Source organism: Scatophagus argus, chromosome 11 (genome assembly GCF_020382885.2).
Source record: "Scatophagus argus isolate fScaArg1 chromosome 11, fScaArg1.pri, whole genome shotgun sequence".
Taxonomy (NCBI): Eukaryota; Metazoa; Chordata; class Actinopteri; family Scatophagidae; genus Scatophagus; species Scatophagus argus.
Genome location: NC_058503.1, coordinates 22,710,484 through 22,732,122, shown reverse-complemented (window position 1 = coordinate 22,732,122; position 21,639 = coordinate 22,710,484). Strand labels below are relative to the sequence as shown.

At 44.9% G+C, this 21,639-nt stretch overlaps 1 long non-coding RNA gene across 1 annotated transcript in view; it reads right to left on the bottom strand.

Annotated features, from left to right (window-relative positions):
- LOC124066605 overlaps positions 1–20,493 on the bottom strand; it is an 85,431-nt gene extending 64,938 nt beyond the window's left edge. Inside the window, exons 1-2 of the long non-coding RNA XR_006844632.1 lie at positions 20,254–20,493; positions 17,283–17,349 (exon numbers count right to left, since the gene is read on the bottom strand). This is a non-coding gene — a long non-coding RNA (uncharacterized LOC124066605). The remainder of the gene's footprint in view (positions 1–17,282; positions 17,350–20,253) is intronic.
- Between the last annotated feature and the right edge of the window lie 1,146 nt (positions 20,494–21,639).

Genomic DNA, 21,639 nt, shown 5'->3' with positions numbered 1-21,639 from the left:
CAGAGACACCATGCTAGCAATTTAGCACAATTTAGCGTATGTCTACACGTTGATGTCCCGACGAGCTATCACGCAACACTGCTCGTGTGTAAACTGATCAATGTCTAAACTTCGAGACAGCTTTCTGACTTGGGAAACAGTCGCTGTTGGAGACAAATCCCTCTGACAAACAACATCCGCCAGCGATGAAGAGCTCCACTCTCTTCCCTCGCTGCCGTCCCGCCGACTGACATGATAATTTCTCGTCTTAGTGTCTTTTGTCTGCATGTCCCGGGCCCATCACGGTGGTCAGGGGTGAAGTGGTGTAAAGAGGTAAGAAGAGATGGGATCAGGCTCAGCAGGATGAAGCCGTTCACATGTTAATCTGTGGTGTCCCGGAGGAATAGTCCGGCCAAGGCTTTGATTAAAGATTCATAGAGTATTAGGCCCCATATCATTATGGCTATACATCATCTCACTGCTCTATCAAAGGGGTGTCTCAGCTTAAGCCGGCGAGCTAAATCCCAGGTGCGTAGGTTTGTGTGTTAAAATGTGTGTGCGACAGTGTGAGATTAACAGTGCAGAAGGGATTAGGTCAAAGCAGTATTTTCTGAATCTGTGCTTCTGTGGAGTAGCAGCTGATATTCAGACACATGCATAGTTTTTATCTCAGCACAGCTCACAAAATGCTCACGTTAGGTTTAAATGGCATGGGAAGTGGCTTTGCACTGGCTGCTACTCCTCCTCCTCCTCCTCAGATGACACCCAGTGTGAGGTTTACTGAGCCTTCGTCGAGGTCAGTGAAACAGGCAAAGGGCTACTGATTCACCTTCTTTGTGTTTCAAGATCCGTCATCAGCCCAGATGAGGTTTCCCATATATTCCTGCTAATGGGAAGACAGCTGACTGTGGTCAGACCTTTGGTAAGTTCACAGCTGATTGGGATCAGCCCTTCGTTCTGGCTGCACACCGTACAGCAAAGGTTTAGGGAAAAACTGGAGAAGTCACATCTCGGTGTCGGGAAAGTAAATGTCAACCTTTTGCATATGATAATTTGAATATGAATGAACATGGAGCGGTGGCCTATTCCCTGGGAGTGGGAGACAGAGCAGGGAAAACAAATGTCATGCTTTGCGAGACGTTCAGAATTCAGGAAAGACGGCCTATCTGTTTCCAACAGGTTGGAGCAGTCTGGCAGCGAGGCCTCATCTTCCTGTATGATGCCCTTAAATTTCCCTGTTGAATAGCAGGCCTTGTTCTTTTTCACTGAGTGTTTTGGATGGCAGTTCCATTAAGAAAGAAGAATTAGTATGTCCAGATGGTCCGAGCCATTTACTCTTGGCTGGAAGACCAGTCATTTTCTTGCAAAAACATTGTCACTGTAATTGGCAATAAAAATGGTCTCCTTTATGAGAAACTTGCGGTGGTTCATCTTTGGAACAGGTCTTATATAAAATGTCAGTCCACTCCCACAGTTAGCAATAGCATTAGGGCAAAGAATAGTTCAAGTCACAAAGTCCTGACAGCTTTGGATTTCTCCATATGCTGAAGGTGGAAGTGAAACCAGAACTTCCAGGTTCTGCTCCAGATTTAAGACAGCCTTGTTCCAAATCCCATTAACATTTATAACAACTTTAATAACCAACCTCGTAACAAAGCTCTTCCCAGTGCGTTGAAGGCAACAAATGTACGAGGACGTCTCTTAAACCTCGTTACTCTGCCTCACTTGTAACGTTTCGTGGCAGCTGTAGTTTTTTCTGTGCTCACAAAGTAACTGTTGTTCAACTTTGTTTATGTCACAAAGGCTTCACGCAGAAGGGAGAGTCTACTCATGGACGAGAAGCTAGCTAACGAAGCTAACCAACGTTACACGAAGACCGATTAGTTTGCATGTCCATTTAACGATGGCTCTGATCTATTCAACAGCTCTGAGACTGAAGAAGCTAAATGGAATGCAGCCATTGATCATTTAATGACTTACACCTAATAAGCAGTGAATGTGGGTCCATTGTATTAAGGATGTGAGCTCAGCCAGTTGATTATTGCCTGTCCAGAGGCTGAACTGCCAAATGCAATTGAGCTTTTCGACAGACATTTGCTTTATTTCCCCCCTCCTTTTTGCACACACACACACGGTGTTAAGGTTGCACAGATTTTCACACTCTCTCAGCTCACGGAATCGAAGGCTCGAACACCAGATCATCGCAGCACAGCTGGGCTCAATCACTGACATCATCTTTAAGTGCTGTACACCAGCATCCTTCCCTCCTTCAGCTGCACTGAGCAATACTCATAACAAAGAGATCAAATCTATTGTGGCTGCATGTCTGTCAGGCATCACAATGCTGCTCAGTTACACCCTCCATAAGAGTGTGTGTGAGTTGTACGCATGTGTGTTTCATTGTCTGCTCAAATCATACAGTATGAGTGTTCCCTGTGTTCACGTGATGAAGGGGCCCATTTTCCTCCTCGGTGTGTGCGGAGTCCAGGTGTACAGCGACTGTAAGGGAACAATGAGGTGTGTGTGTGTGCTGTTCACTAACGCGCCACTGGCAAGGACAACCAGTAATCAAGTCCGCTCGCTATTCTTTCGGGCAAACTATTCCTGTAACTTAAGAGTGATGTAAAAACTAGGGCAGAGCTCGTGGAACACACACACAAAACAAGCTTGCACTAAAACAGATTATGGCAATTAATGCCGACAGACTCAGATACGTCAGGCTTTTGAGGATAATAATGAAAAATGCCAGGCTTTTCAAAATAAAAGCAACACAGTTGTATTGCATGCACAGCATAAATACTTGCTCATTTGTGTTAATGAGTGACCGGCCGGAACAGGGTGCCCAAAGGGCCGTATGTGGCCCGCGGGCTGTAAAATGCCCAGGTCAAAAAGGTGACTCAAGTCATGTGATGATGCAGTTAGCTCATTTCAAATTAAAATACCTGGCTGTTCAGGTGCAGGGTGACGCACACTGAGACCTCGACACACACAGTTTGACTTGGCGACAGGCTGCTCAGTGATACCCGAGTGCTGGAGTCGGGACTGGGAGTGTGTGAGAACCACAGTGAACTGATGGGAGGGTGTGGGAACTTGTCATTCTGCGAGGAAGACTCAGGTCCTGTTACCGCAGGACTGGGCTTTGCTGTAACCCAAACCTCACTCTCCTTTTCCTTTCGCCTAAACACACTCCGTCTCAAATGTACACACACTTTCTCAGACACACAGTCCTGAACTGGGAGGATTGAGGGTTTTGTTACAGCAGGCGGTCAAGTCAGATTAGGCAGGATGTTGATATCTATGAGAAGATGGATACAGTTTTATTTTTCCGTTTTATCAGCTGTTGCCAGTTGCTTTCTTCCTCCCCAAGAGCAGAGCAACATAATCTAGCAGCAGCATCCTGAAATAGCCTGTAACACAACATTTCAGCACACGATTCCAAGCTCAGGACCTTTGTTGTGCCCTCAGGGCCAAACTGTGGTTGGGCTGGGCAAAGTGTGACCACAGAAACACTTTAATTCATTACCAGTGGCCTAAATACAAGGTAAACACACCATAAACACCATGCAGTCTGAAGACGCTGAGACGCTTTCCTACAGAGGACACAATCTGTTACTACGAGCCACGTTAGCGTCACGTTAGCTTACATGCTAACAAACACGCGACCACACACGTCAGTTTAGCCCTGAAAAACTCATTACATGATGACTGGTGCACGGAAATACACGACGTCACATCTCTGTCAGCCAGAAACAGGAAAAACAAACAATACAGTCAGCAGCCATGTGAAATAACCAAAACTCTTCTGTGTCGTGTAACAGGTGCCAGCAGACAGCTGACTGATTTTAAATTCAGGTCTTTCACGCTATGCTACAGAAGGATGGAAATACTTCCACCAGCTGGGTTGTGAAAATGTCCAACCAGTTGATTCTGGTTGCTCAACGACCCTCGACTCCACCCCCTCCAGGATCCTGCAGTTCCTGCAGATGCTCGTCACAGTTTTCACCTGAGGGCCTTTTGCTCCTCGTTACTGAGAGAGCAGTTGAAAAACAATACGAGGGCGTTAATTTCACAGCTTGTGGTCGGGTAACGCTGAACCGGCAGGGTGGAGTTTGTGCCATTGGTAAAAATCAGACTCTCTAAACACCATCAACTCAAAGGAAACCACGGACAGGCAGGCATCAGGACTGCGTCGGTTCATTTAACGCTCGACTAAATCAAACCACAATCGGTGTTGTCCTCTCAGTCCATTTGTCTCATTCAGCGATGCGCTCAGCACATCCTGCAGATGTATGACAGTGTGGGCCTCTGTCCACACAGAGCTGTGGCATTATAGCTCCACAGCTTACTGTTCAACAGCTCTGGAGGAAACTGGACTCTTCCTGCCGAGCGCATTGATTCAAACACAGCTTCACTGGGAGCCGACTTGCACCCATCAAAGACGTTATTTCAAAAAAGTGCGTGAAAACGATGCCGCGTCAACCTGCATCAGAGTGCGCAGGAGAAGCACTCTGATGCAGTCATGTGACATCGCATTTTCATATTTCGTCAGGTGCTGCGTTCAAAAGCACTCCAGGTGAAATGGCACAGGCATGATGGGAGGTCAGCCAGAGGGGAACAAATCGACAACACCTGAGCTGTTGTCTGTCTCGTCAGTCTCTGGGGACGAGTCGTTACTGTGGCATCTCTGGTATGCTGCTTGTGAGTGTAAATGAGACAAGCCCCAGGCCAGCGTGTGTGTGTGTGTACCCTGTTCACACTCACACAGCTACACACAACCACACCTGGAAGCTTCCCAGTACAACCACTGATCAGCTGGGTGTTAAGGCTTTGCTCAAGGGCACCTCAGTCGTGAAAACGGGGTCGTAAATCCACGTCTTTATTCTTTAGGACACCATCCGTTGTTTCGCCAAACTACACTTTCACAACGACAGAGTAAAGATTTACAACCTGAATCTCACAGTCTGTGACAGCGCAGTCGCAGCGGGACAGTAAGTTTGCACAGCTGATTTAAATGTTACATAAATCAGAAATGTTCCTGTGATGTGGAACCCTAAACGCAGCACCGTAAGCTACGACGGCGCCCTCCATCGTGGACTCGCTCTTTGTTCCATCAAAGGTCAGGTCCGTCAGGCTAGCAGAGGGTTCGGCTGGACGCTAGCAGCACAACCTGCTCTGTGTTGCAGAAACACTGCAGAAGATGCACGTTCAGGAAGTCAAACTTTTCACTGAGCAACGTGACATTACATTCTTTTAAACGCTTGTGTGGCTGAGCCTTAAGAGGCACAACAGGAGAGTGAAGTCTGATCAGTTAAAGTGAGTGACAACCCCTGTGGGAAGGGGACTTGTACCCCATTTGAATTTATTTTTTCATGATAAATTCTCCTCCGAATTCCTCAGAAACCGAGCAAACCTAAACCGGATCATAAGACCAACCACACACACGGCTTTCTAAAATCTCATCTATCCTCATTGGACCTCTGTGTCTATAATTAGCTCGTACTGCCTGCCGTAAGTCTTATTGTTTCATCTGAATTAAATTCAGCTGCGCCATCAAAATGCTGAATTTACATCATCTTGCATTAATCTTTCAGCTCGGGGTCTCACACACACACACACACACACACACACACGCACACAGGTGGGCTTGCAGTGACACAGGCATTCAGCAAGACAGCTGAAGACAGACCGACTGTCCATCATGGCTGTTACCTCATCACTGTGGCATTGAGGGACTCCGTGATCTTTGTCCCCACTATTGTCTCTTAATCCCCGTCTCACTGTGTCTCTGCCTTCCTGGTAGAGCTACGTCATACCCACCCACACACACACACACACACACACACCACTGGTTCCTGACCGGTTCAGTGTGTTGCCTTGTGTATTAAATGTGTGGATTGCCCAGACTTTGTGGCGTTATTTATTTTCAATGATTGGTTTAGTCTGTCATCAAGTAGTAGCCTAAACATCACAAGCAGACATCTAAAAAAAAAAATAAATCAAAAAACACTTTTTTGTCCAATCAAGTGTCAAAATCTCAAAAGGGAATCAATTTACATATCACATAAAAGAGAGAAGCAGGAAATCATCCAAACTGGGCCCAGCAAATGTTACACATTTACTGCTTTATAAAGGACTTAAATTAAAAGCACTTATCAACATGTCACTTCTTCAGAGCACACGGGACCCCTCATGTGGATCCTGCTTTAGGACCCGATCACATGACTTAAAGAGGGGCCCCTCATGCGTGAAATGTGCTTCAGCATTCCTAAATTAGTTTGTGCACAATCAAGTGACCACACAGAAAACTGCTGGCAAGTTGCTTTTCCAGCTGAGAGTCACTGAACAAACAAACAAACTCTTTTTGTTTGGGACCCGCGAACAGATTATTCCAGCTGTGTGTCAGTCGACCAATGATGAACTGTTTACAGTGCATTTTGGTTTACAGTATGGTTGGCCAACACGTATCTGAATGTGGGAGGTTGTTTTCAAAATGTTTCAGCGAGATGTTTCAGTTCAGGCTTTGAGGATGACTCCGACTTATGAAGGACTTGTTCAGTGTTTTTGCCACCGTGACTTTCAGTTGTGAAAACAGATTCACAGAAGTCAGAGCTGAGAAGGCAACAACATCAACAGTGAAGCCTGCAGGCCTGAGTTGGTCCACCATGAGGTTCAGTCTGGCCCTGCAGAGGTTTCTATGATGTAAAAATGCTCTTTAATGCTGGATCCCTAATGATTTAAAGTTATTTTCCCCCCATGATCAGAGCAGAGCAGACACTTTCCACAGGAGGTCAGTGAATTAAGGGAACTTAGGCCCTCCTTCAGACATAAACGACTTCATCTGGAGGTAAAACTGGCCTGAAAAGTGGCTCATCATCCTCGACTGCATGTTATAAGTCAAAGCAGTCGGTCAGTCTGTAAACTGATGTTTAAATTTAACGCTCTGGGCAATAAGTTCTCAGTAATTTTTGTTTTCTCTTTGACTAACGTGGGAGTTTGTTCACAGCCTGTCACAGTAAGACAGCATGAATATGTGACGGCTCTAAGGTCGACCCCTGAACCTGAATGAAGCCTGGTGTATCCGTGTCCGTGTGTGTGTGTGTGTGTTCTTGTGGGTCCTCGGCTGCCGTGTGGGGTCATACATCTTTCATGGCTCTTCCTGTGACTGACTGAGATAACATGCGTGGCCACAGCCTGCACATGCAGCCCGCGCTCTGCTCTGCTGAGCAGCTCCACGCCGATGCCGCCGCCGCCGCCGCCTCGCTCCTCTCTCAGTAATCCATATTCATACAGCCTGTTGGATGAATGGGAGAGAGCGGGCAAAGCGGCTAACGCCAGCTCCATCAGCTGCGCTGGCTTTGATGTTCGGGGAGATTCCTTTGTAATTGATCTGGAGGAGGGCGGCGGTTACAGCACGGCGACTTTAATCCTCCAGAGGAGGGCCTAATTATTCTGTTGCCCCAATCAATGTCTCCGATTGTTCTGCGTGATGTGGCAGGACTCAGCATTGGAATAATGATTTTTACAGTTTAAAATGAGATGATGGAATTAGCTAGAAATAAGATTGTTACTGAAGCTGAGACTGTAACTGAGGTCCTGGGTATGATGACGGCTAATTATGATCATACTGTAGCATAAGAAATAGTGGGTGGAGCTACAGTGATGTCGTCCACTGGTTAATGGACTACAGCTTTGAGTTCGAGGCCACAACACAGTAACTTCATCAAATTAGTATGCAAAAAGATCACAATGTGATGTGGTTTTCTTATTTAATATAATATAAGATAATATATACCCCAGTCTGAACCTTCATATCCAAAGAACTTGGTGCTTCACTTCACATGCATTATTAAAACATTAATGTACTTAATGCACAAAAAAGTCACCATGTTTTCCCAATCCTAACCGAGTAGTTTTGGTGACTGAACCAAACTGAATGTTAGCATCAAAGGAGCTCTGTTCTTATCGCTTTTGGGTACCGTGATGTCGACCATCTTGGTTTTTTTGGAGCCAGACGCGATTACATACGAAATATGAAAAACCATATTGTTTGATCCTGAGGCAGACTGAGGATCCACACATGATTTGTGGGTTGTCCCCATCAATGCTGTTGTGCAGCTGGTTTTTAACTTTTGTGTCTGTGTATTTTATGTCATGTCATGGTGTCTGTCATGTGATCCTCCTCTAGAACCAGGCAGGACACACACACACACACACACACTGTCAGAATTCAGTTACATTTGCAGCATTAAACTCATACTTGACCACATTCCAAAGCTTAACATTGTTTTTCTTCCAAGTGCTAATATCCTCCTCCTCCTCCTCCTCATCCTCGTGCTAATCCGATGGCACAAGTCAGCGCTTCTCATGCAATCACACAGCACTTACTTAACTCCGTGGAGATGCTCAGTATCTCCCGAGCGTTCAGAACCCTACTTAGTGTAAAGCGTGACCAAAACATTTTGCAAAGGAGTCCACCGACCTTCTCTGCACATAATCTCTGGCTCACATTAACCGGATTTTACAAGAGGTGCTTTGCAGTAAAAACCTCTATTACTTCTGCCGTTCTCCAGATACTCATCTGTGACGCCAAAGTGATTTTGCTAATATCCGTCAGGCTCTCTTCACTGCTCTCCGCGTCTCTCACCCGATCCGTCTCATTCACCCCAAATCTCCCCTTTCCAAACATCATGCGCAGGACCTGGAAGTGCTCGCAATTAGTGGCAGTCAAGCGAGCCATCGTGTGAATCACTGAGTGGCTCTTAATTATACAAGGCTTTTAAAGTTGTACGACACTCGAGGCCTCCCTAAAAAGCATCATTTGGGCTAAAGGCCTGTTTTGCCAAGTTTCTAAGATTTAAAATATAGATGGAGCCGCTGTGTTTTTCTGCGGCAGGGCGCGAGCACAGAGACAAAATCTGGTTCTTTTTGATGTATCACAGGGTCAGAGAAGAGGCTTTGTGGGTGCGCAAGCATGTGTGGATGCTTTGCCCCCTCTGATATATTTCATAATTCTGGAGCAGAGTTTGGAGGAAATCACCATATCGCCCTCTGCATCTCGTCCAGATCCACCGCTGACACTTTCACGCCGTGCTGTAGCTGAACTTAAAGACAAAAACTGACTTCAGACATGGACGCTGCACCACGAAAGGGAGAGAATCGTGAGGCGGCGAGCTGTTTAAATATGAATGAGTGCTGTGTGAATGCCTCTGCTGTGATATTTAGACGTGAACAGATCCCTGTGCTGCTGCTGCTGCTGTGTGTTTAGCAGCAGCTCAAGGGAATGTTGCTGCTGCTGTGCTATTTTGCAGGGTGGAAATTCTCTCGAATCCTGCAGAAACCCTGCATCTTCAACTTCAGTAGTTTATTTTAATTAACAGCTTCTCACCCAACACGTCTGGTGAGCCGCTGCTTCACTTTGCCGCACAACAACCCACAGAAAGAGTCTAGAATCACTAGATTTTGCTCGCTTTCTGGCCTTTGAAGGCTCAGTGCTTCCAGGCCACTGATGTGTCCACAGTGCTGCCCTCACCGCTACCCAGAGCCCTGCAACGAAAGTGTTACTCAAGCAAAAGTACATAAGTGTCACGGGGAAGAAGGACCATGCAGAGGCCCTGGTAACAAATAAAAGCAGTTACTGTTCAAATCCAACGACTCAGTCAAACATATTTTCTGAATTTGTAGATTTTGCAGGGGGCTCCGTCGAAAGCGGGTTTCTGGACTGTTGCTGCTCTTGTATTTAGGGTTTATAAGCCTGGGAATCAGTGAGTACAGATGTTCAGGCCCACCCTGGATTCTAGTATTTACAGGACTGCTTCCATCCTGGAAACATGGCCCACCTCTTGTAGACCAGTTTCAGACAGGAAGGACTGCCAAGAGCGACACCTGAATAAGCAAGCACACAAGCTCATGACACATGCATAAGCAAATCAGTCAGATGAGACACACACACTCTGCTACATACAGCCGCTGTTTCAGCCACACACACACACACACACACACTGGAGGGGTGGGGGTTATGAGAGTCACTTCAGCAGACTGCAGTGAGCACCAGTGACTGGCAACTAAACCCCAATCCGCTCAGCTCTCCCCTGATGATGGAGGATTGAGGGAATCGGATGGAGGGAGAAGGAGGAGTGTGTTGGGTTTGTGGTGCAGCAGTGGGGGTCACGGCAGCGAAACCGTCGGAGTCGACTGAGGAGGGAGCCGAGCGAGTCGGTGAATTAGAAATGAGAACGAGGAAACGAGGATGGGTGATCAGCGAAGTGAGGTGGAGAAAGAAGAAAGAGACTGACAGTTACAGTGAAAGAGCAAGAGAGAGTGACGGCTAACAATGAGAGAGAGACTGAAAGCCAGGGAGAATTCAATGACGGCCGCTGGAGGAGGAAGTGAGAATGAAAGAGGGAATTGTCGGTTTCCATTTGCATAAATTAGGGTGGTTGAATTAGGATGGAAAATTTTGGTTTTTCATTAATGTACTTAAAAAAAAGGAACACTTTTTAAAAAATGAATTTGCTTAAGCATAAATTCTTATAGATAAATTCAGTGCACCATATAGTAAACAAAGGACTGGGTATCATTGCAAAGTTAAAGGAACCATTCGTCCAAAAATGAAAATTCACTTTGTATGCACACTCAAGCTCAGGATTAGGTAATGACTGAATTTTCATTTTTGGCTGAACTGTTCCTTTACAATGAACAAAAAAACCCCCCACAACAATACTTTTTTGACATCTTACTTTGCACCTATTTTTCCACAAAATTATGTCTAAATTTAACAAAAGAAGGCAAAGTTCCAAATGTTGAATTGCTGAAAGAACTTTTCCTGAATAAAATACTTTTTAAAATGAAAGATCAGAAGATAATTATAAGGGTTATTGTGAGAAGGCAGTGACACAATAACAGTCTGCTGCTGTTAAGACTCTTTGAAGACTATGATCCACGTTCAGGAAGCTGAACCGAGCGTCAGTCCTGCACCTCCTTCATACGGTGTTACTGGCAACAGAAAACCCACTGAGCAGAGAAATGACTGGATGGAGGCAGACAGACAGGCAGGCAGGCAGGCAGACAGGCAGGCAGGCAGGCAGGGATGAGGGTAAGAGACAGACAGTTGTGTGGTGCTGTAATTAGAACAGTTGCCCTCCCATCATCCCCTCCTCTTCCTCCTCTCACCCTGGCTGAGGGATTGGGTTATCCTCCAGAGGAACCCTTGCTGGCTTGGCCTTCTTACCAAGCTATTAAAAATACAACACACAGTCACCCCTACACACACACACACACACACACACACGTCAAAAAGCTGCTATATTATTGATTTCCCCCTAAGTCACATGACCCAGCACAGTCTGCAGGATAAAATTTTGGAGTTGTAAGTTTCTGCAAACCACAGAAATGTTAAGTTCATGCGTTTCATACACACTTTTGCACTGTTTTATACGCACACACACACACACATTATTATACACACATTCGCGTTCATTCAAATTATCCCCTGCCATTTTCTTCCTTAACAACTGTGTGTGTGTGTATATATATATATATATATATATGTGTATATATATATATATATATATATGAGTGCACATCTTATTTTTTTGTTTGACACTGGCTTCTACAATTTTAATATTTTAATGCTTTTGCATACTTTTAATTTTATTGCTGTTGATGCTGCTGTATTGTAACAATTTCCCTTACAGGATCAATGAATTACATCCATTTATCATCAATATTTCCACAAAGCGTATCACAATGTGTTCACATTACACGTATGTGAGCCCACTTTGTAATCAGGTCCTCCTGGTGGGGACGGCCGCAGGATCATTTCCAGGTGAAAACCAGGTAGTTTTAATGAGCCATCAGCAAAAGCAGGTGTTTTCCACAGCTCGTAGTTTACAAATCGCTCCTTTAAGCACAGCAACACAAAATCCAAAGTCAAACAAAGAAATGTTTAGTTGCAACAGTTTATGGTGACTCTAGGTTACATGACCAGAAAACATGAGCTGAATAATTCCCATAAAATGATGATGATGAGTCAGTTACTGTGTTGTCAGAGTTTGATGTTAATTATGATGTTGGTAAAAACTCTACTATGAAGATCATTAAAATGCTGAGGAGTATGTTGACGGTGACACATCGTCACCGACACAAAGAGGTGAAGTAAAGACAGCTCGAAGTTCTCATTGTCTGCCTGACGTCGTGAACAACAGCATCACGACAGGAGAACAAGCTGAAGGCAAACAACCGACAGAAGGAGTAAAAACATGGAGATTAAACTTTTCTGAAGAGGTTGTTCCAGCTTGCAACAATCTGATCATCTTTTATCAACAGTCTAAATACTCCGTTACGGCTGCGTCAAGGCAGATGGCGGAGTTTATTTTTGTAATTTATTGAATTTGAAATTTGTTTGGATGAAAGATTCAAGAAGCGTCAAAATGTGACACTTCCAAAGTAATATATTTTGTTCTGAAAACGTGTGTTGTATTAATTAGTACCCTGAAACAGCTCAGCAGCAGCTGCCGGCTTCGTGTGCTCACCTGGATAACAGCTGTAAGATCAGATCAACCACAACAGTTTAAATGGACACAGCAGGAGTCCATTAGCACAGCTGCCACATTCAGGCACTCAAAAGGTTCCCAGCAAAAAGTTACTCAAACATTAAATTTAGGTTGTTTTCCTGTGAGGCAAACAGGAAGAAACAGTGGGTACTATTTTTAGCTGCGGATGAATACATGTTTAGTCATGAGGGAACAGTGCAGTGGAGTTACACACACACACACACACACAACGTCTGAATCCACCTTCCTGTTTGTCATCAGAAAGCAGAAAAACGAACAGAAACCGCAGACTGACTTCCATGTTTGGCTCGGATTCCACCACATACATGAACCTTTGATGAAAGAGGCCAGTAACTGCATGTGTTTGCAGACCACCTGAAACCCCATGTTTCTCCTGAACCGACAGCGGAGGGGAGGGGATCTGGTTGGACTCTGATCTGAACACGCCAGACCCTGCGGTTGTCTTACACATTCACAAACACATGCAGTGTTGGGAGGGTCCATTTGATGCCCACTAGCTGACTTTTGAAGGCCGCGGTGAGATCACACGCTGCACTTTGACAGGAATAAGTTGAAAGCAGCGAATGTTTAAGACTCAAACGTTTTTAAAACATGAACACCTGCCATAACTAATCCATGACTCAACATACCTTCAGAGATGGCAGTGAGAAAAATAACGTTGTATACCGATGACTTCCCTCTTTATGATCCGCATCGAGTCTCCACAGCTTCATGAAATCAAAGTGACTACAACTGCTGTCAACCACAACAGACAAAATCTGGAAGACGTCTGCGGTTTGCAGCCTCTCCTGATCTAATACGAGGCGTTCTCGGAGAACAATGAGGGTGACGGGGCAGACAATAATTCATAGCTTGTGTTCCTGCATCAAATGTGACATTTCAAAAGGGCCTGATTTCTCCCGCCGGAGACAAAGCGACGTTGTGAAAGAGATTAGGCCACGAGGGCAATCAGAAGTCAAATAAAAACAGGCTGCGTTGCAGCTTTTGTGTACAACCCCTGATTCCAGCAAAGTCGTGATGCTGTGCAAAAACAGTCGACCGCAGTACAAAAACTATGTTTGATGTTTTACCTCATTAGCTTCACTGTGGCCTCTTGTTGCATGTTTAGTCATTTAGCCAAAACGAATGCGCCTTCCAGGTCATTTGGGCCTTCAGTGTTTCAAACTCGGTGACGACTGGGCTGCTTGAACAAAGATGGACGGAAAACCATTCAGGCACCAAAGTCCAGACCTTCAATCCGTGTTAAAGCATTACACAGCGTGTCCACCTGGCTGTCATGTTTCCATCAAAGTCCTCCCACTTTCAAAACAGTTTTGACTATCTTGTCATTGTGCTCATTTCTGGAGACGGTTTGGTACAAAATGTTAACTGATGTGACGTCTGCAGGTTTGTGAAAATGTTTCGGAACATTTTGGCATCGGGTTTCAGTTTTTGATTTGTGTCTAGTTTTTAGTTTTTCCGTGGCCCCCTGCTGGAGTCCACATATCCTGTGGTTTGACACGGCGTCTCCACCGTTTGTTCCTCGTGCCTTCTCCTCTCAATGCCATCCTCCTTTTCAAGGTTTCCCTTCAGCAGTGCCACTTGACAGGCCTGCTGCTGCAGCTCAGAGGAAAGCAGGGCTTTCAGGACCCCTCAAACAGGAGCCGATTTGCCAGGTTGGCTGTTTGATATCTCAGTGCTAACAGGCCGCCTGGGCTTTGTGGTACTTCTGTTTCGTCAGGTAGTTAGCCGGGAGAGGCGTGTGGGGTGTATGTGCACTGGACAGCCACGCATTGCAGTGGAAAATGTGTCCGTGAGAAAGACTTTTTTCCTTTTACTGTCTCTCACGTTGTCATTTCCTTACCTCTGCTTTGAGTGTCTTGACATCTCCTCCTCTCTGCTTACCTCCCATCTCTTTTAGTCTTTCCATCTGCAGTTTTTCTTCCCTTTTTCTGACAAACTCCTCTCCATTGGCCGATATTCTTTTCTCCCCTTCCTGTCTTTTACTGTAAAGACCTGTGCCACAGTTCAGTGGTGCCTGTTGTTTGCAACGGCCTCTGCCACTGGGGCAGCAGAGGGAGGAAACATTAATGTAAAACCATTTGATGCCGCATCGCGATTGGCTCTGGCTGGAAAAGTCCATCCATCACGTGAGACACGAGTCTACAGCAAATTGAGTTGCGATGCAGAAAAGCTTCAATGGAGCATCATTAGTGCAGGGTCTATTCTTTACTCGGGGAAAGGTCACTTTCTCAGATCCATGTGTCTTCTTGATGGGAACGCTGAGGTGCTTCCTGTTGGGAGGTGCTCTTTCCAGGAATTAGCCATAAGCAGGCTGCATGGAAGTCACAAAGCACTTAGAGTAGGTATAACTTCTGGAACAAAATACCCAGTTGAGATGTCTCTCAATGAAACTGCAATTTAAATTTAGCTCGAAGTCTGTATTTGTGTTCTACACTGGATTTAACACGTACCAAGAACCATCACAAACAAGCAAACTAATGTTGCTGACTGATGAAATCCGTCAAGGATTTAAACACATTAAAGAAAATTTACCTTCAACGTAAACCTGGCTGGTGTATCGATGATTTTGTTGGTTTAACCAAGATGTATTTACCCCGGGGGCAGCCTTTGTCACCTCAGTTAATAGTATTCAATTACAGTATCACCTCAAGCACTGCACTCAGGAGTGCTTTTATATTTACTGAGAGCAGCTAAAGAGTCAGTCAGAGGCAGTTTGTCATTATCACCCTGACGATACAGCTGGCAGACCTGCTTTCTAACTGATTAGGCTAATGTTAGTGTTACTTTCACTACTTAAAGTAACTTGTTAAGAGGCAGTCAATTATGGGCGTCGTAATTAAACCTGCAGGTCTCATGTCAAAAGCCGCCCTGACACATGCTGCTAATTCTGTTCGATGTCAAAGCTGAACCTCTTCATCCTGGCCAGCTCTCAATGCCTGAACGTCTGTGTGATTGTGCTGCCTCGATGAGGAACTGGAGTTCAGGTTTGCAGCTTTTCCCTCTCCCAGTTACTCCAGGATCTTATTACATGATGGCGCAGTTGAAGGTCCTTCTGTCTTTTCGCTCTCCATAACCCGAACAAGGTCAAAGAAAGCTACTCAAAATGTATAATTCCACATATTTTAAATCACACTGGAAATAAAACTGCAAAGGGAGAAGTACTTTCTCGACAGTTAACTTTATAGAGATGTGATGTTTTTATTGGGCGCTGTGGTTATATTTTCTGCTCTGTGGGCTGCCTGGTGGGTCTCCTGGGTTTGCCTTAAAGGCCTTATGACTAGTGGATCATTAGCAGCTTGGCTGGGACACTGGCAGGCGCACACAAGGATATACACATTACCACGCATGCACACGTCAACACACACACACACACACTCATTTTATACCCATTAAAAATAGTCTCCTCTGATCTCGAGTCAGCTGCATCAGCAGAACTGGAACTACTTTTTTTCCTGCTGCCTTTTTCATATCATCTCATCAATACATCTTGAAAAACTTTACAAATGCACATCAAAGACACCCACACATGGTCTCACACACACACACACACACACACATGTTTCAGCTCTTTTTTTTATGATAAACATTCATTTGAAATTGCGGTATGTAAAAAAAATTATCCCCCAGAAGTGCGATTCCCCTGCCACATCCGATGCCTGGTCACGTTACTGTTCACAGGCCTGAAATTTCACAGTGAACCAAAAAATGTATTCAAAGAACCTCATCCACACTAACTGCCCTCCCGCGTCGGGGATAAGTGAACTACAGCAAACTAGCAGGAGCTTGCTGGTGGCTCAACTACATTCGTATCTGCACAGCGATTCGAGTGGTTAAAGTTCATCTTTGTGCAGTTAACCACAGAAACTGCAGCTACGACTTGGGCCATGAAAAGAAGGAAAACCCATCACCCTTTTTCTCAGTGCACACACACACACACACACACACACACACTACATAAAGGTTTTATGTAGTGTGTGTGTGACAACATCAGCATGGATAAACCTCCCACATATGAGCCGACGGTGACGTGTATGAATAAGTTGAGTGCCTGCATGTCGCGTTTTTGTATGCTGTATATCATGTTGCGATAATTTTGCATTCCATTTACGTTTTCTGTGAGTGGACACAAGCAAAGTGACACAGGATGACGCAAACTGAGGCAGATAAAAATGTCTCAGTTTGAGTGAAAAAATGTAAGTTTCATGAGCATATTGAGTATAAAGGAGATGCTGCAGGGAAGAAACGGGAGGGAAATTCCTGCTGAGTTCTGAGATCTGAGTCTAACACACACAAAAACACACTCCTGCAGTAAATCCTACCTCCATCACTCATTTGGTTTAGAGGCTCACATTTGTGTTGCTGCTGAACTGAGTTGCTCTACTTAGCACTTTGTGTTTAGAGTTTGGTGAAAACACTCATGTTTTAGTAAATGTATTACGTGAGGCCACTTTTTCAACTGATAAGTGAATCCATTATCTCCATATCTTCCCTCCTGAGTCCAGCCCTCCTGAAATCATATCAAACTGCATTTGGTTAAGCTGAGTGTGCCTAATAAACTGGCCACTGGGTGTTTATATTCATGTGCACGCTTGCAGCTTCAGCTTGGATAATGTGCTTTGACTGCTTCTGCTGCAGCCCCCAACTGAGATTAAGAAAAGAAAACCTCTTCAAGTCACATGTGCTCGCCAACATGTCCATCACATACACGAGAAACGGCAACACACTCACATGTCACGCCAGTTCGTCCACAGCCAACCACATGTGTCCCCCAGCAGGCCTCCAGCGTGATGTCCATCTGCAAGGCAGACCAAACACTGTGTGAGTTTGAATACATGAGGCGACCGTTTAATTTTCACTGGTGATCAAACATGTGGTGAAATAAGCTCTCACTGACAGTAAATCAGTCTGATCAGAGCAGAAAAGTATGTTCATGCTTATGTCTTTTATGTGAGTGTGAGATGAAAGACGGCCAAGGGCACTTATGGAGCATAAAATGTAGTCCAGAGGCTGGTAGCAGAGGAGAATCCTGGGAAAGGTCAAAGGTCAGTCTGCTGTGGCCCCCCCCTGGGGGGACATTAACCCCTGAGCTCTGTGTGTGTGTGTGTGTGTGTGTGTGTGTGTGTGTGTGTGTGTGTGAGAGACAGTCAAGACGGGAGAGGTTGATTGGCATTTTAGGATGAAAGAAGTTGGTAAAACAGTAATCCTGGTAGCATGTGTGTGTCTGTGTGTGTGTGGGGGGGTACATTATTGACAAAACACAAATGGCTGATGATCTGGCCTCCTGTGATGTCATGCAGACAGTGTGTGTGTGTGTGTGTGCTCTGAGACGCCTGTCAGCACGTCTGTCATCAGGTGAATTAGCTTCAGTGAGGAGAAGGGACAGAAGGGGAAGGGAGTGTGTGTTACAGAGAGCAGATGGACTACAGAACCAAAAACACCTTAAGTGGACCTTCTTGTCTTCTTCAGTTTGCTCTGAGCCAGTATGTCCTCTGGAGCTCTCCTCAAAGACCCAGTCTGGGACCCGAGTCAATGTCCAAATTACATTCAGTCTGATCAGGCCAGACATGGTCTCAGGTCTGTGTTCATTACCCTGAGTGGACCTGGTCAGCACAGACTGAACTCTGTCACCAGCCAACACGGGTCCAATCAGGTCCTTGACGTCCAAACTAAACCAGCTAAAGCTGAAAAACGTATCATGGCCTCACGAAAGCACAAAGCGGATGTTTTCTGTTCCCTCTCTCGACAATCACTCACTGAAAATAAAAAGCGAGATCACTTGACAAAGGTGTTGTCACTAACTGCCTTGTATTAATTTTGCAGTCTTATCGTAGCGATTAGATCAATAAGCCGCAATCGCATCAATATGCCGTACTGTGAGATCAGCTGCCCTGAAACAATGTGATCAGAGGACTGAGCCAAGGTTCAACCCGCTGAGACTCGGCAGAGGAAGCTTATGTCGACAACATCACTGCTGTTGAGTGTCTGATGGATGAAGGTTTCTACCAAAAAAACACTAATGTTTAATGGGTCATGTTTAAAATATCGGCGTAATTATTTCTTATGACGTTCTAATCCTGCCTTCAAGAGAAAATTGTTGACGTTACCAAAACTTGGGATGAGAAAGTTCCCTAAACTTTTCCCTGATTTGTTTATGCCGTTTGAGTTCTAGTTATGTCATTAGTGGCTCTAAAGGGGGTAAACAGTCCGCTTTCCACTCCAGTTAAGGTTGTTTTGGAGAAACACGGATGAAAACCAGTTTCATGCAATAAATTCCTCTTATTCTTTCCACTCTCGCTCTGCAACACAAACTCCCAGATAATTCCTCAAGTTGTGGGCCCCGTGGGATCTCTTTATAACTGCCAATTTGTTAAAATGTGCCCTCCCTCAACCATCTTGTTTTGGTTAAAGCGTGCAGGAAATAAGGTATTCTGCAAGCACAAAGTCACTCTGAGCCATCATGAACCAAACCAGAAAGCTAAACAATGGCATTATTAACTGAAAAAATGCTGTTCACACATTCCATTCACGGAGAATCGCAGTAAAACACACATTCTGCAAGTTTCACACAGTCCAAAGCCCTTAGCTAACGCTGCACGAGCTCATAGCTGTGAAAACCATCAGAGCTTCCCATTATGCACACACAGAGGAACCTCTCTGTGGGATCACAATGGCATGGCTGTGTCCAATAGCCGTCACCAGATTCCTAACATTTGTTTTAACCTGCTTAGATAGCCAAAGGGTTGGGCCTTTACGGCAGTGGAACCGCTCGTGTCGTGATTTTATTAACATGGGCTCATGTAAGAGCAGCTGAACTGTGGCAGAGACCACTTTGTAGTGTGAACCACAGTGATTTGATGTATAGATCCATCGCATCCTGAGCCATTCAAAAATCAACAATCCACACCAACAGGAATATTGATCTCTGTCATAAATACAATAGTCGGCCAGTGCAATCGATGATGTTAGCTCATGCATGTGGACGCAAACATGGACAGCTATCAATTTACCGATGGTTTCCAAAGTCACTAACCAGGCCAGAGTTCATCGACAGAACTGTGTCATCATGTTACCCACAACGAACTAACGATCACTTCAGAACAGACTGAACCTGTGGTTCCGGTGGTAAACTAAGGCCTCCACTTTCTTTGTGGAAAAACAGTATGCAATAATGGAAGGAGCGACAGCATGTAAAAATAAAGAGCTGCTGCCTCTTTATCCTGGTGATATCTTGAACCCCGTCGCAGAGCTTATTTTAAAGCCTCTCCATTATTTTTAAAGGATCACATGACTGTAGTAAATGTAAAACTGTAAATTGCTGCGCCTTTCAGCTCATTTTTTGGTTTGACTTCACAGTTTTGGTTCACTCTGAACACTTTCATCAACAGCTAGCTTGTTTCAGGACAGAGCTCCGATAAACCCACAGTACACAACCTGCTCACCAGCCACCAGCAGACAGATAACGTTAGCAAATAGCAGGGAACATTTAGCTGCTGCAGAAGCAGACATTTCCTCTGAGGAGCTGGTGGAGACCACAACAGAGCTAAAAGGAGAGTGAATATTGGACTACTATTTGGAAGGTGGACACAAACATAACTCCAAATGACTGCTAATGTTAGCTTTCTGTTCCTCCAACAAAACAACACACAAACAAACATGAGGACCCAGATAGAAACACAGGAGAAACCAACAGAAGACTTACATGAGGATGAGGCAGGCCACGGTCAAACCCGGGGAGGAAGTCCAAAAAGGCCGTTCCACAAGAGCAAAGATCCAAAAATGAACTGAACTAAACACAAGGAAAAGCTAAAGCCTGATAAACATGGTACCACAACAAAGAAAAGAGGGAGGGAAAAGCACAGACTAAAAGAGACTGATGAGGGAAGGCTAATGGAGGGCAGGTGAAACTAATCAGCAATCAAAAGGAGGGAAAAGACACAAAGACAGGAAGTGAAGTCACAGAGAGGTGAGGTGATTTCAAAATAAAACAGGAACAAACTGGGTATAAACAGGTTTTACAATTTACATCTTGCTTTGATGCATTTGAATGGTCAAAAAAAAGAAGTTCGTAAATAACTATACTATTTTTTTTATCATTGTTACCTTTTAAATGTTTTTATTCAACTTTGTGTTTTAATTGATGATATCACACCATAACTTACAATCTCTTGTAGTGGACCAACAGTGAGGTTATGACAGTACAGTGTCAGTATAACAGCTTGTTGTTGTTTTGTCGGGCCTCGCTTCTCCTTCCATGGAAGTTTCTGAGACTTTGGGTTTTTGTTTTGGCTTTGACCTTAACTGCCTCTTGCATGTCGTCATATGTGAAGTCATGGAAAGAGAGTTCACCAGTCAGGAGAAACAAAAGCTCAGGACAACCAAAGGGAAACACAGAGAGAGTAAAGCTGTGAGCCTGAAAAACACACCTTATTGCTCTTATTTGCATGATCAACAGTGGCATTTTTGGCTGCTGTAAAGGTCAAAGGTGACTGGTCTTTCCTGTCATCTGTAGCCCTTCACACACACACACACACACATATCACTGTTCACAGGAAGACCCAACACAGCGGTCCCACGCTGTAAGTCAAAGGCCACTCGTATCTCCCAGGGGAACATGAGTATTTGAACTTAAACAGGGACTGAGGAAGAAATGAAAAAACACACACTGACCCCATTTTAACAACGAGTACGCAGTGGATGAGCACAGCTTTGATCGTGTTCCTGGTGTTTGGTGCCTGTCTGCAGGTCAGCCATTCGTTCGACCTGCCTTTGAATAAATTCCTCCCTGTTTGGCTGTGAATGTGTGTGTGAATGTGCGTGCCTGATATCGCAGTCTTCAAAGGTTTCTTCACAGCATGACAGAGTTGTGATGAAGACCTTGGAGCTTTTAGGAGGAATTCCTGGTATACAGCAGAAAACATTCAAATCATTTCTGTGGTCGGTAATTACTCAGAGATGATTTACTGCCACGGAGAGGGCATGGGAGTGGAGTCAGGGTTAACGCAGAGCCAATAACAATACACAGGGCGAGGAAGGGCGATTACACAGGGCAGCGGCAATGTGACAGTAACACGACTGAGGAGGCCTG